The sequence below is a fragment of the Hippopotamus amphibius genome, chromosome 5 (assembly GCF_030028045.1).
Source record: "Hippopotamus amphibius kiboko isolate mHipAmp2 chromosome 5, mHipAmp2.hap2, whole genome shotgun sequence".
In the NCBI taxonomy this organism is placed as follows: domain Eukaryota; kingdom Metazoa; phylum Chordata; class Mammalia; order Artiodactyla; family Hippopotamidae; genus Hippopotamus; species Hippopotamus amphibius.
The window spans coordinates 110,440,959-110,454,389 of NC_080190.1; the positions used below are offsets into that span (position 1 = coordinate 110,440,959).

Below are 13,431 nucleotides of genomic sequence, written 5' to 3' on the forward strand. Positions count from 1 at the left end.
GTGAAGGAAAGATTATATCGTGTCATGATGAGCACAGTTACAACTTTTAAGAGATTTATTTTCATTTAATGTTTGAGCCGAAGCTAGGTTACAAATATTACTTGTAGGTAGGAAAGAAGTAAATATAAATTACTCCTCGAAAAATGATGGTTAAAGTTGAGATAAGTTATATCTTGAAGAATTAAAAGGCTTGTAAGAAACATCTTTTTTTCTTTTAAAAAGAATTTTATTGAGATATAATTGACATACAATAAACTGCATATATTTAGTGTACAATTTGTTATTTTTTCTTATTAGTCATCTATTTGATACATACTAGTGTATATATGATAATCCCAATCTCCCAATTTATCTCACCCCAACCCCCCATGCCCCGTTCTCCCTCCTTGGTGTCCATATGTTTGTTCTCTACATCTGTCTCTATTTCTGCCTTGCAGATGGGTTGATCTATACCATTTTTCTAGATTCCACATATATGTGTTAATATACAATCTTTGTTTTTCTCTTTCTGGCTTACTTCACTCTGTATGACAGTCTCTAGGTCCATCCACGTCTCTGCAAATGACCCAATTGCGTTCCTTTTTATGGCTGAGTAATATTCCATTGTATATATTTTCCACATCTTCTTTATCCATTCATCTGTTAATGGACCTTTAGGTTGCTTCCATGACCTAGCTATTGTAAATAGTGCTGCAATGAACATTGGGATGTTCAGACTCCCTGACTTCAGACTATACTACAAAGCTACGGTAATCAAGACAATACTGTACTGGCACAAAAACAAATATAGATCAATGGAACAGGATAGAAAGCCCAGAGATAAACCCACACACCTATGGTCAACTAATCTATGACAAGAGAAGCATCTTTTCATTTTAGCACATAAAAGACTTAACCATACTCTAAACATTGTAAAAAATAGGCATAGCAAAGAGAGCACAAAACTGAAACAAATCTGAGTAATTGATAGACTGAAGAAAAGGAAAGACGGTCTTCAAAATGAGAAGATCCTTGGTTTTTAATTCTATGTGAGGGCACAGAAAGAACACAGCCAGCTGCAACAAGAAAGAGAGTCCTCACCAGGCACAGAATTGACCAACACCTTGGTCTTGAATTTCTCAGCCTCCAGAATTGTGAGAAAAAAAAATTTCTGTTGTTGATAAGCCACCCAGTTTATGGTGTTTTATTATAGTAGCCTGAGCTGACTGAGAATCCATCACATAGAGGCATGTATTTATAATAACTTGAATGTTCTCATTCAAATACCCTTGAGATATTAGAAACTTCACCTATTAGAAGAGCTAGACTAAGGTATGATTTTTACCATTTTAGGTATAGACTAATAAGACCAACGTATTTTCAGGTTAGCTTAAGTAGTTAGATCTTGATTCTTAGCTAGTATAATACAGTGGTTTTCTGGAGTCCTGCCTTTATTCACACCTAAATTTTGTCTGTTACTGCTTATGTGAACTAAACCTCACAGTTCTTCAGTTTCTCCATTTGTAAAGTTTAACATACTGACAGTGTTTATCTCTTAGGGATATTGTGAAGATGACATCACATGTTCATATAAACCATTTTAGAAGACTACCTGAAATATAGCATGTGCTCATTTAAGTATAAATTACTATTATTATTACCAGCTTTAGCTACTCTGTTCTCTGATCCAAATCACAATTCTAAGTTTTGACACAAATATCAAATTTGTGCCTTTGGTTTCAGGGAGTCTAAAGGCACCATGATTGAACCACCATATTCATCTCTGATACGTGAAAATAACTTAGACTGTAAGCACTATGAACAAAGGGCCATAGCAAGAGTGAACTCTGTATTAAGATAGTAAACATTTATAATCATATGACCCACAGCTAGATCATGTTTGATCTTTATTACAATCTTGGGTTCTTGAGGATCTTCCTAATCTTGCAATCTGTGTTCAATATGTTACAACACCTAATTTGCTCACTGTCGTAATTGCTAACTAAAAATTATAAAAGGAGAAATGAAACCAATATGTGTCTTTGAAATAATCATGAGCCACAAAATCAGTTTCCCTGTAAAAGAGGCTTAGAAAGGTTCATTGACTCACCTATGGGCATAAAACAAATAAGTAATAGAAGGGAAATTAGAATTTTAAGTGACATGACCCCCTAGTTCAGTGTATTTTAAACAGTGCTGCCATCTAAGTAGAAAGGTATTTCATGTGTGTATTACTTTAAAATTTACAAAATGACCTAACACATGATCTCATGATTTTCTCAACAAATCTGTGATATGAGTATGCTGGGCTTTCTTGCTAATATATAAATATTTTGAAAATTCAGAAACGGAGAGACTGTCAGGACCCACCCATGTTACCATAGCTGGTAAGTGGCAGATCCAATTAGAACTATACACACATGCGCGCGTGCGCGCGCGCGCGCACACACACACACACACACACACACACACACACACACACACACACTACTATGGTTTCAGTGTTCGTGTCCCCCCAAACTCATATGCTGAAATCCTAATGCTGGGACTTCCCTGACAGTCCAGTGGTTATGACTCCGCACTTCCACTGTAGGGGGCAAGGGTTCAATCTCTGGTTGGATTCGATCTCCGGTTGGGGAAATAAGATCCCACATGCCATGCAGTGGGATCCAAAAAAAAATTTTTTTAAACAAAAAAAGAAATCTTAATGCTCAGTGTAATTATATGTGGAGGTTGGACATTGGGAGATAATTGGGTCCTGAGGATGGAGCCCTCCTGAATGAGATTAATGCCTTTGTAAAAGAGGTCCTTACCTCTTGCCATGTGAGGGTGCAAGGAGAAGTCTGCAATCCAGAAGAGAGTTCTCACCACACCCTCCTGGCATTCTAATCTTAGACTTCCAGCTTCCAGAAATGTGAGAAATAAATTCCTACTGTTTATAAGCTACCCAGTCTATGGTATTTTGTTATAGCAGCCTGAACAGGCAAAGACACACACACACAAACAGACAAACATAATGAATAAAAAGGCTCAGTCATCTGATTCCAAATACACAGGCTTTTGCATTTACAACATGGCCTTAATTGCTATACAACGCTTGGGCTTCAAGAATTAAATTCTGTAATTAGCAAACATACATGAAGCATGAACAGCTGAATCGAAAAACAAAAAAGAGTGCTGAAATTTAGAATTCAATGGAATTTCAAGTAATAACAGCTTAGGCCTGCAGGCTGTCACTTCACATCTGAAACAATGATTCCCACTGTTTTTCTGGTTGACACAATTTATTAAAACCTCTCAACATATACAAAATAAAATTATGTTAAGCCCCCAAATCCAAAACAGAAAGCCTAGCATGAGACATTTAAGTCATAATTTACCTCAGAGAGTCAGGAAAAAGAAACTTGAGAAAAAATGAGAAAAGTTCAAAAAAGTCATTTCAACATCCCCAGTAGAGTTAAAGATCATTTTCAAGTATCCCGTTCAGATGTTTTTATAATTGCATGGATCCTACAGCGCTACATATTCTACCAGTTCTCAAGCGGCTGTACCCAGAAGGTGGTGACTGTTTCTAACTGGCTGCTTGCTTGCTTTTATTTTCATTTCCTGTGCGAGAGTGAAATTGCCGTTTGGGGACAGTTAAATCTACTTCAAGCATAAGAATCATTTGTCCCATGTGGAGGCAGCTTCGATGAATAGCTTTTCATTTCTTCTTATTCATCCTGACTTTACAATTGTGATGCTTAGCATGATAGGATTTCATTTGGTTCCCCTTCTGCATCACACAGCTTTCTTTTTCACCAGGTTGCTCTGGCCAAAATTTGGAGCAGAAGGCATTTTGGCAGGGACTGTCAGCTGTAGACTGGATGTGTCTCTGCCTAGTGAGAGTCTTGATTATTTGCTTGTTGCTACTTATGCATCGTAGCTCTCAGGTGGGGGGAAATATAGTGTCAGTATAGCACCGCTATAAGGCAAAACTTGTGTCTTTTATTTTCTTAGCAAGACAAAATAAAGGGAAAAAATTGAACCAATTTCTTGATAGTGATTTCATTGTTTTATTTCCAATCAAGAAATGCCTCTTTATCTAATGGCTGAGCATCTGATATAAATTAGCTCGAAGCAATGCATTATGGTACAAATATATATATTTGGTTTTTCCAAAGCTATGGGTTTTCCTTTAACATTAACAGTGAAATTAATGCAAACGCTCATTGAAAAACTAATAAGGTTCAAAAGACGAACTCTATACCGATGAGATAATTCAGAGGGCAGGAAAAGTAACTAGAGGTAATTTTCTTTTGAACAGACAACTTTTATTAAGATCACAATTTAAATGGCTATCACAGATATAAATTTGTAAGAATGCATAGCTTGTAGCTACAGACCAGAGGCTTTCATCTCTGAAGAGTTGGATTTAACACTTTTAAATCTGAAAAGATTTCCACAATAGGGGTGACATTTAAAACAATTCTTCAAGGATAAGCAAATATTCTCCAAAAACCGACTTTTATATGGACAGAGGAAGAAAATTTCAAGACAAGAATACAGATTCTACAAAGGCATGGAAATATAACAAGCCATGTTGAATTTTTTAAAAAATTGAGAATTTTTCTATTTGTTTTTGTGATGTGGAAAAAGCATTTGAAGAAGATGATACAAAAAAAATATAGTTACGGCCATATTTTAAGGGTCCATGTTTAAGATATTCATGAATCTGGAAATTTTTCTCTGATCATTAAGATGTTTTTATTTGTTGCTTTTTTAAAACATATGAGTTTGTTCACACTATAATTTAGAAAATTCTCTCTGACAATCATGTGAAGGATACTTTGGATTAGGAGAAATTGTGGTGAACATACCTGTTTGAATCTACTGCAATAATCCATACAACATATGCTGAAGAACTGAGTGAAAACAGTGGAAGTAGAAATGGTCGTGGAGAAAACGTAAGACATTTAGAAGGTAGTGCTGATGAAACATGGTGACTGACATAGAGTGGAATATAAGAAAGAAAGGAGTCAAGGATGAAACTCATTTCAAGCTTGTGAAGTAAAAAAGAATCATTACCTTTAACAAGATCTATAGAAGACAGGAGGAATAGGATGAACACATTTGGGAGGAGGGCTATTTTCGTTTTGGAAGTATGGATGTATTATAATCTTGCTGAAAGCTGGATTGGAGGATTGGAGCACAGTCACAAAGAGGGCTGGATATACAGACTTGGCAGTCACTGTGCTATAAATGATCGTTTATATGCTAGAATTGGAATAATTTCCCAGGGAGATTGGCCTGAGTGGGAAGGGAAGCAGGTATAGGATGGAACTGTGGATGACAGCAGTGTGTACACGGCTGTTAGAGAAACAGGAAGGGAACATTTCAGGCTGACAAGAAGAAGGAAAAAGCAGCTTATGTCAAGGAGAGGGTGGTCATAGTTTAGTACTTACAGAGGTAAAGTAAGTAAATAAGTCTTCCTTCTCAAAACATTTTTCCCTTAAATATTACTTTCCTTTGATTCTTTTATGTTATGTATTTCTTAATACCCTTCACAGTTGTATCTACTTTTATCTCCTTTTATCTCCTTTTTTCAAAAGTTATTTTTCTGGATCCTCTTTTTTCTTTAAATTTTGACATACCTTGCTGCCACAGCTTCGACTGCCATTTTATATCAACTATTTCTAAATAAAAATATTTTTATGCATTCAAAACCCTTAATGATTACTGCTCCAGACACTAATCATGAGAAAAATAATATCGTTGCTCCTTCTTTCATAGAGTTTAATGTATGGAGAGAGTAATAGATACATAAACAAATAAATTGCAGTGTGATTAAGTGGGAAATGATCTTATCGGTGTTTTTACCTGTCACTCATTTTCCCTGTATGGGAAGTGGATTTGGCAGATAGTCTAGTGGCGATGGCTCCTGGTAGAAATTTGTCTCAGTCATCCTAAAAAGAAAGAATTAGGGCCTAAACTAGTAATATCAGGATGGAGAGGAGTCTAGGGTGACTCACAAATTTGCATTTGTATGTTCTGTTTTGTGTTGCTATAGTTCAAGTCGTTAACATCTGGGTTGATAGTAATGGCAGACACTGACATGGTCATTTCTACGGAAACTGGAGCAAGTTTAGCTGGAAGAATAGAAATGATGACATCAGTTTTAGACATGCTGGTTTTGATTTTTTTTTTAAAAACATCTCTGTGGGGGCAACAAATATAAAATTGAAAATGTACGTCTGAGACTCAGGAGATACTTGCTGGAAGTCACTCCTGTGGACCTGGATGGGAATCCTTTTGACGGATCATAAACTAAGGACAAAAAAACTAAAAATTGCTGTATTTGCAAGACTCAGCCACAATTGCAACCTCTCTCCTGAGCTGCAGATTCAAGAAGACTTTATGTATACAAGTACCCACATACATTTCCAATTCAATATCTTAAACTGCTTGTCCTCTTTGCAAATTTATTTCAGATATTGTGTTCTATTGTGGTCTATTAATATTGTTGTCATTTTCAGTTATGAATTTCTGGAAACTTGAAAATGATTTTTCTCTGTCCACTAAGGACTCTCTTAGTTACTAGATCTTGTTGATTCAACTCCTAGGATGTTTTTCTTTTTCATCCATACTTTCCATTCTCACTGCCATTGACTTAGTCTAAGTATTCAAAATTTCTTGTCTGGTCTATTCCTAGTCTCTCCACCAATACATCTTCCAAGATACTCACACATTTACCTTTCCAAAATAGAGGTTGAATAGCATTGGGTACCTATTCAATATCCTGAAATGGTGTCTCTTTACCAAAATAACACCATCCTGTAGTCTCAGGGTCCAAATCCTATGTTTTTTTGTCTCAAATTATCTTCTTAGCACATCTCACAACTCATTCCATGAGGAATTATAAACTCTAGTCCATACCAAGTGGCTCTCCAATCATTCTCCCCAATCTCCAGCTTCTGTGACTTTGCCTATGTTGTTTTCTTAACCTAGTATACTCTTCTTTCAGTTTTTACCTAGCTAAACATTCCCCATATTTTAATTCCTGGCTTACATGTGATTTCTATTAGATCTTCCTCAATGCTTTTATCAGAAGTGTTTTTTCCTTCTGCTTCATTCTCATAGCACCCCTCTTTTGGCACTTATTTAATTCTGCATCATATTATATATTGTTCATTTTACATGTCAATCCTGCTGGCTAATATTATCATTCACATTAGGAGCACAACAAATAGAGTAAAGCTATTCAGGAAAAACTATTTCCATAGTTTAAAGTAACCTGGCTTAATCCTATATCAAGAAACTGAGTTAACTTCCATTACAATGGTAACAGCTACAGTTGGGGGGGAAAACTCTGAATCCTATGTATTTTCAAAGAGTAATTGGCATTTTAAAAATTACTTAGCTGCCTTTATATTTAGACAAGCAAGAATATGTTAGATAGAGATCATTTAAGAGATCTAATAAGGTGTGTTATTTCAGTCAAATATTTAATATCTCTTTGTTCAATATACCAGGATATTCTGTGGGTTAAAAGTTAAAATTTATGAATTCAAAAGATGGTTAAAATTAAGAGGTAAGAAGGCCTGAAGAGTCCTTGGCCCTCAGGAAATCAAGTTTCTCTTGACGTATACAGCTGACAAGTCACAATAAATTAAGAGTTTTGCTTATTCTCGATCTCGCCTGACACTAGTCTTTGCATCTAATCCTTGGATGAAAAAGTCTTTAGGAAATTGGGTTACTCCTACACCAACAAGCTCCAAATACAGGTTGAGTTATTTCCTGTCCTAGCATATCTACCAAAATTTATCCCAGATGCATACAATGGTTTGTGGTAGGGTCTCAGCATCCTAGTTTAAAAGAGAGCTTATATTTATCTTTTCAATCCAGAAAATGAAATGTTTTGATGAAGTTCTCTGGATCCCAAGTCCTTAAAGCAGAAGCCTGTTTATTTGGGGGATGTGGAATCAACCTTTGTTCACTGTTGCAACATCATTCCTGGAATTGGATACTTTATACAACCAGAGCTCACAGGCTTGTTGTACCTGAAATAAGGAAGACAAAGGACATGTTGGCTAGTGCTCATCCCAGGACAAAATGTAAATACCTGGCTACAAGCAACACTAGACCACAGTGGTCATGGTTCTAGGGGAAATAATAGAAAAATAGTTTGGGGTCCAAATGTGTCCCCAGAATAATCATGAGATATAAAATAGAAGTGCCACCCCATGAGCTGTCGTAGGAGAAGATCCCCAACTTGGTGGCCTCCATAGGTGGGAAACAGTCCCAGATTGTTTTAGTTCCTTGTTCAGACTGAGGGCAGAAATTGAAAATCCTCAGTAATTGGAAAGTTCCTTCTGATTTCTTATTCTAATCCCCTGACCTTAATGTTTATCCAACAAATCCCTTCCTCCTCCTGTTACTTGTCTCCCTCAGGACTTTGGGGATTTCTTTGCCTTCAGTTCATCCATATTCACCTGGCACACATCCCCTGAGCCATGTAATATTTTTTTTAGTATAGGACCTTCTACATTTGCCTAAAAAAATGTTTGTTACACCATGGTTGCTTAATAACCCATTAAAGCCATCAAACATGTCTTACAACGAAAACACCTTAAGATTCTAGTTAATAATAAGACACAATTTCAGAGCATAAATGATATAAATAATGAGATGCATCGGAAGGGCAAACATCATCAAAGATTTTTCTTTATCCCTTACATTCAAATAATTAATTAATTTCAATCCATACATATGCATTTAAAGGTTTCACAGCAGGGAAAATAAGGAATGAAAACCCAAGTATCAATTAATTGATGTATACAGGACATTACATTTGTGTTTTCGTACATGGTCTTTATTTAATCCCCCAGAACATGATTAGCTTATTGGCAAAGAAACAGACTCAGCGAAGTAGCTTCCGCAGCATCACAAAGCCAGTGGTTAAACCCATATGTATGGCACTCTCTAGCAGTCATGGTCCGTACATTCTATGATCTAAGGGAACTTAATACAGAAAAACGGATACACACATAATGGAAATGATCGGGGGTCAAACCAACAACTCAAAACAGCTCTCTCTGAGAATAGTCCTCTCTTAAAGCTAACTTCACCCTGAAGTTGGAGGAAAATTGAAGCAGCTTAATCAGACCCTAATGTACAGAGCCTCCAGTAGAATCTAAGACCATAGAGGAAGAGGTGAACTGGCTGAATCAGGAAACAAGAAGGAAATGCAGGTATTGTTACAGAATCTGCCTGCCTGAGGGACAAGAAGAAAAAAAAGGGAGAAATACTTTTACTTTTCCCTTCCTTCCACTTTCTTTAAGTGTCTCCCATTGATTAATTTTACTCAGAAATGAGCTTCTCAAGGAATCCGGGAAACCTAGTTCTCTGTGATGCAGGTGCAGAAGAGGGGAGGGGCAGAAAATTGATTTGAGACAGAAAGGCAAATGCGAGCACAGATTCCATGATACTACACCTGGCAAACTAATTTGAGAAATGTTAATAAAGAAATACAGGTAAGAGAAAGTATGAACTATATATTCTGAAGTAAAAAGCAGTGCAATTTGGTTGTTGCATTTAGAACTTGTGGAAAAATTAGATTGGCAAAATAGGCTAATGCAACAACATAGGGAAATATGATGGCCAGGCTGAGTTGTTAAAATTTAATTTAATGAGCAGACAATTTGGACTGTGGACATGATGCAATTGACATGTTGTCTGGAGAATAGTAATTTGAAAATTGCATGTAGAGTACTATTGAGAAGACTGGAGAACACTGTCTAGCAAGGAAGTAATGACAATTGTTTAGGCATAAATGATAGTGACAGTGTGATGAGGAGCTATAATTTATTGTTCATCTGCTATGTACCGGCTGCAGTTCTACATAATTTATACATAAGCATTATTCCATTATTATGATTCTCATAGCAGTTTCTTCGAGGTAAACATTATCTTACCATAAAGACAAATATCCAATCAGAGCATTTGAAGTGAGAGTCTCACAGTTAATCCCACAGTTATTCTCAGAATCAAAGAATTTAAGTGAAATTCCTCTGATGTAAACTACTAGTAATGAAACAAAGTTATTTTGGATGATCCCGAATCAATGTGGTTATGAACACAAAGCTTGATACCAAAGTTGGCATATGTTAGTTACCATACCAGATATCAGTTATCTGTGTTGTTAACCTTAATTTCTCTGTATGTTAATCCTGGAAAAGATTTTGTTTGTTTTTGATAGTTTTCTTTTTTAATTTAGTAGAACACAGATACTATTCCAAATTGCTGTAGACTTTTTTTTTAAGATCTTTATTGGAAGAAAATTGTTTTACACTGTTGTGCCAGTTTTTGCTGTACAACAAAGTGAATCAGCTGTATTTATACATGTATCCCCATATCCCCTCCCTCCCATGACTCCTTCCCACCCTCCCTATCCCAGCCCTCTAAGTCATCACCCACCATCCAGTTGATCTCCCTGTGTTATGCAGCAGCTTCCCACTAGCTGTCTATTTTACATTTGGTAGTGTATATATGTCAATGCTACTCTCTCACTTAGTCCCAGCTTCCCCTTCGCCTCCTACCCCATGTCTTCAAGTCTGTTCTCTACATCTGCATCTTTATTCTTGCCCTGTCACTGGGTTCATCAGTACCATTTTTTTAGATTCCATATATGTGAGTTAGCATATGGTATTTGTTTTTCTCTTTTTGGTGCCATAGACTTTTTTTTATTGGATTTATTTTTTTTTTTATTGGCTGTGTTGGTCTTCGTTGCTGCACATGGGCTTTCTCTAGTTGCTGAGAGCAGGGGCTACTCTTCATTGTGGTGAGTGGGCTTCTTGTGGTGGCTTCTCTTGTTGCGGAGCACGGGCTCCAGGCACGTGGGCTTCAGTAGTTGCAGCACATGGGCTCAATAGTTGTGCCTCACTGGCTCTAGAGTGCAGACTCAGTAGTTGTGACACACGAGCTTAGTTGCTCTGCAGTATGTGGATCTTCCTGGGGCAGGGCTCCAACCTGTGTCCCTTGCATTGTCAGGCAGCTTCTTAAACACTTGGCGCCATAGACTTTTAACCTATTTCCTTTGTAGTTTGGATTATTCTTTAATTCAAAACTCTCCTGTCATAAATAAAATATTTTATGAGAAGTATGTTCATGTAAAAGTAACATCTTCAAGGCCTATATTAGAAGCTTTCATAAAGCGAGAGGAATGCTAGCACAGATATCAAATGTATATTGAATGTCTAAATTTTATTTCTATATTGAAATGCTTTATATTGCCTCCACATGAATATTTAATATTTTCTCCAGTTTTTCACTAAATGCTGTTTGTTAATCACTCTTAACTACTGGCTATTTATAGATATTCCTTTGAATTTCAGTAATTTGATTGCCACTAACTGAACACATCTATCAAGTTGAGTTATCTGTTCAACATTTGTACTGACATGTGTTCGCTTATTTCAAATCATTTTTATACCTCTCCTGAAATTCTTAATAATCTTGAAGTGATAATGCTTAAAAAAAACTATAGCATTTAAATTATCTAAGTCTGCAAAATGAATAATATGAGGATAATTCTGATATTTTTGTTCAAAGCAATGGCTATCATCATTTGGTCTAGTTTTAATTGGTTTGCTGTTATTATTTTTGTCAATGGATTGGTAACATTAAAGAATCACTAAAGACTGACTAAATCTCCCTAAAATTGGAACTAATATATAGAGACCTGAACTCGGAAGCTGTTTCATCCATAAAAACAATTCGATGCTATTCAATCTGCCCCCACCTTACCTCTCTAAATATCAATTGAAAGTTCATCCTGAAAACTCATGGCATTTTAATAATATAAATCCGAGACTGAGTCAGAAGTATTGTTAGAATCGAAATGACTCATTTTAAAATTATCATTGCTTGGTTCAACCTGTAATGACCCAGTATTTACATTCTTGTAAGAATTTCCGTTGTCATACCCGTTTCTTCTCAGAATGTTAATCTAATGCAAAGAATAAGTCATCCCTTCCTAAAGGGACGGCAGTGCTGTATAGATAGTAGATAGACATATTATTCTCAATACGTTTGACTCATTGCTTCCCATATGACATAAAAGCACACATCACTAGTTTGAAGATATTCGTTCTTATGAAACATTAGGCCAAACCACTAAAATCTATTATTATCTGGGATTGTACCAAAAATTCTGCACTCAGACAGAGACCTATACTTTTCCATTGCTAAATGCTTTGGTTGTTCTAACAACCTCTTTTTCAAAATTTTCAGTAGGTGACATTTCTATAATTTCTGTCTATACAAGTTCTTTCTTCCCTGTGACATTTGCGACCTTCCCAAATATTTACCAAGAATTCCAACTACCATTTAAATTGGTAAGAACTAAAGCAGAAAGGTATCTTGTAGAGCATATGAGGCCTTAGAACCTTCAGGCCATAGGGCAATAGATTAAATGACCTCTCAAGACCCCCTCCAGTTCTACATTCTATGGGGACTGATAAACCACAGAGACAGCCAAACAAAGAGGATACAATGACACTGGTTCTATTATCCCAGCATTTAATGGTTTTCTGTGTATGAAGTTCAGAGCTGAAAGTTTCAACAAAGATTCCACCAACACAGTGTTTCCTGCACTTACCGCTTTCCTGCTTACAATACTTTCTTACAGTTTTCAAAGGCCAAGAAAATGTGCTTTCTTTGTAATTCCAAAAGTAGTTTAAGTAACAGGAGATATTATTACAGATAAAAAAAAATATGACAGTGAAATCAGAGTAATAAAGTTGGATTTTTGGTTAGGCCATCAGAGCAAGCAAAGGAATATAAAAAAGGCAAAAGTATGATTTTTAATAGACAGAAAAGTAAATTTTGAGAAGAAACATTACATGCAAACCAAATGAAAAAGAAAGGGAGAAAGTTAAGGCACTTTGAGAAAGAGTAAATGAAATATACTGAAAGATGAATTAAAGTATGTTCAAGGGCTATGCGTATCATCTGAAAATAAATATGGTTTTAGTTAGAATAAAAAGTCAAGGCAGAGAAGGAGAGTCTAAAACTAATCAAAGCCACGAAAGAAGAAAATGTACAGGATAAAACATGAGGTACAGAGAAGCACTGAGATGACGGAATGAAGCTAAAAGTGTAAAAAATATGATAAGAAAATTAAGAGTAGAAAATGAAAGGAAGATTGCACAAGAGTTTGAGATAAATCAGGATCCTTTCAAGTAGAGAAGTAAGAAGGGGTCAGGGCTGAAGATAATGGGACCTCTATGAAATGGAAAGTGTAATTTATTCACTGAAGTGGTGGATATTGCTATCAATTTTAATGACTTCTTTGCATCAGCTTTCAGACTAGAGAACTGAGAAAAGATATTAGCAAAAAGACATATATTTGCATATCTCAAGGAAGGAGGATGAAATAAATATCAAGCTAGGGCAGTGATTAAGTTATTAAAC

The 13,431-nt window shown here is 36.0% G+C and overlaps 1 pseudogene; it reads right to left on the minus strand.

Moving 5' to 3' along the window:
• The window catches only part of LOC130854277 (40S ribosomal protein S11-like), a 36,842-nt pseudogene extending 31,204 nt beyond the window's left edge, over positions 1-5,638 (minus strand).
• Positions 5,639-13,431: the final 7,793 nt, after the last annotated feature.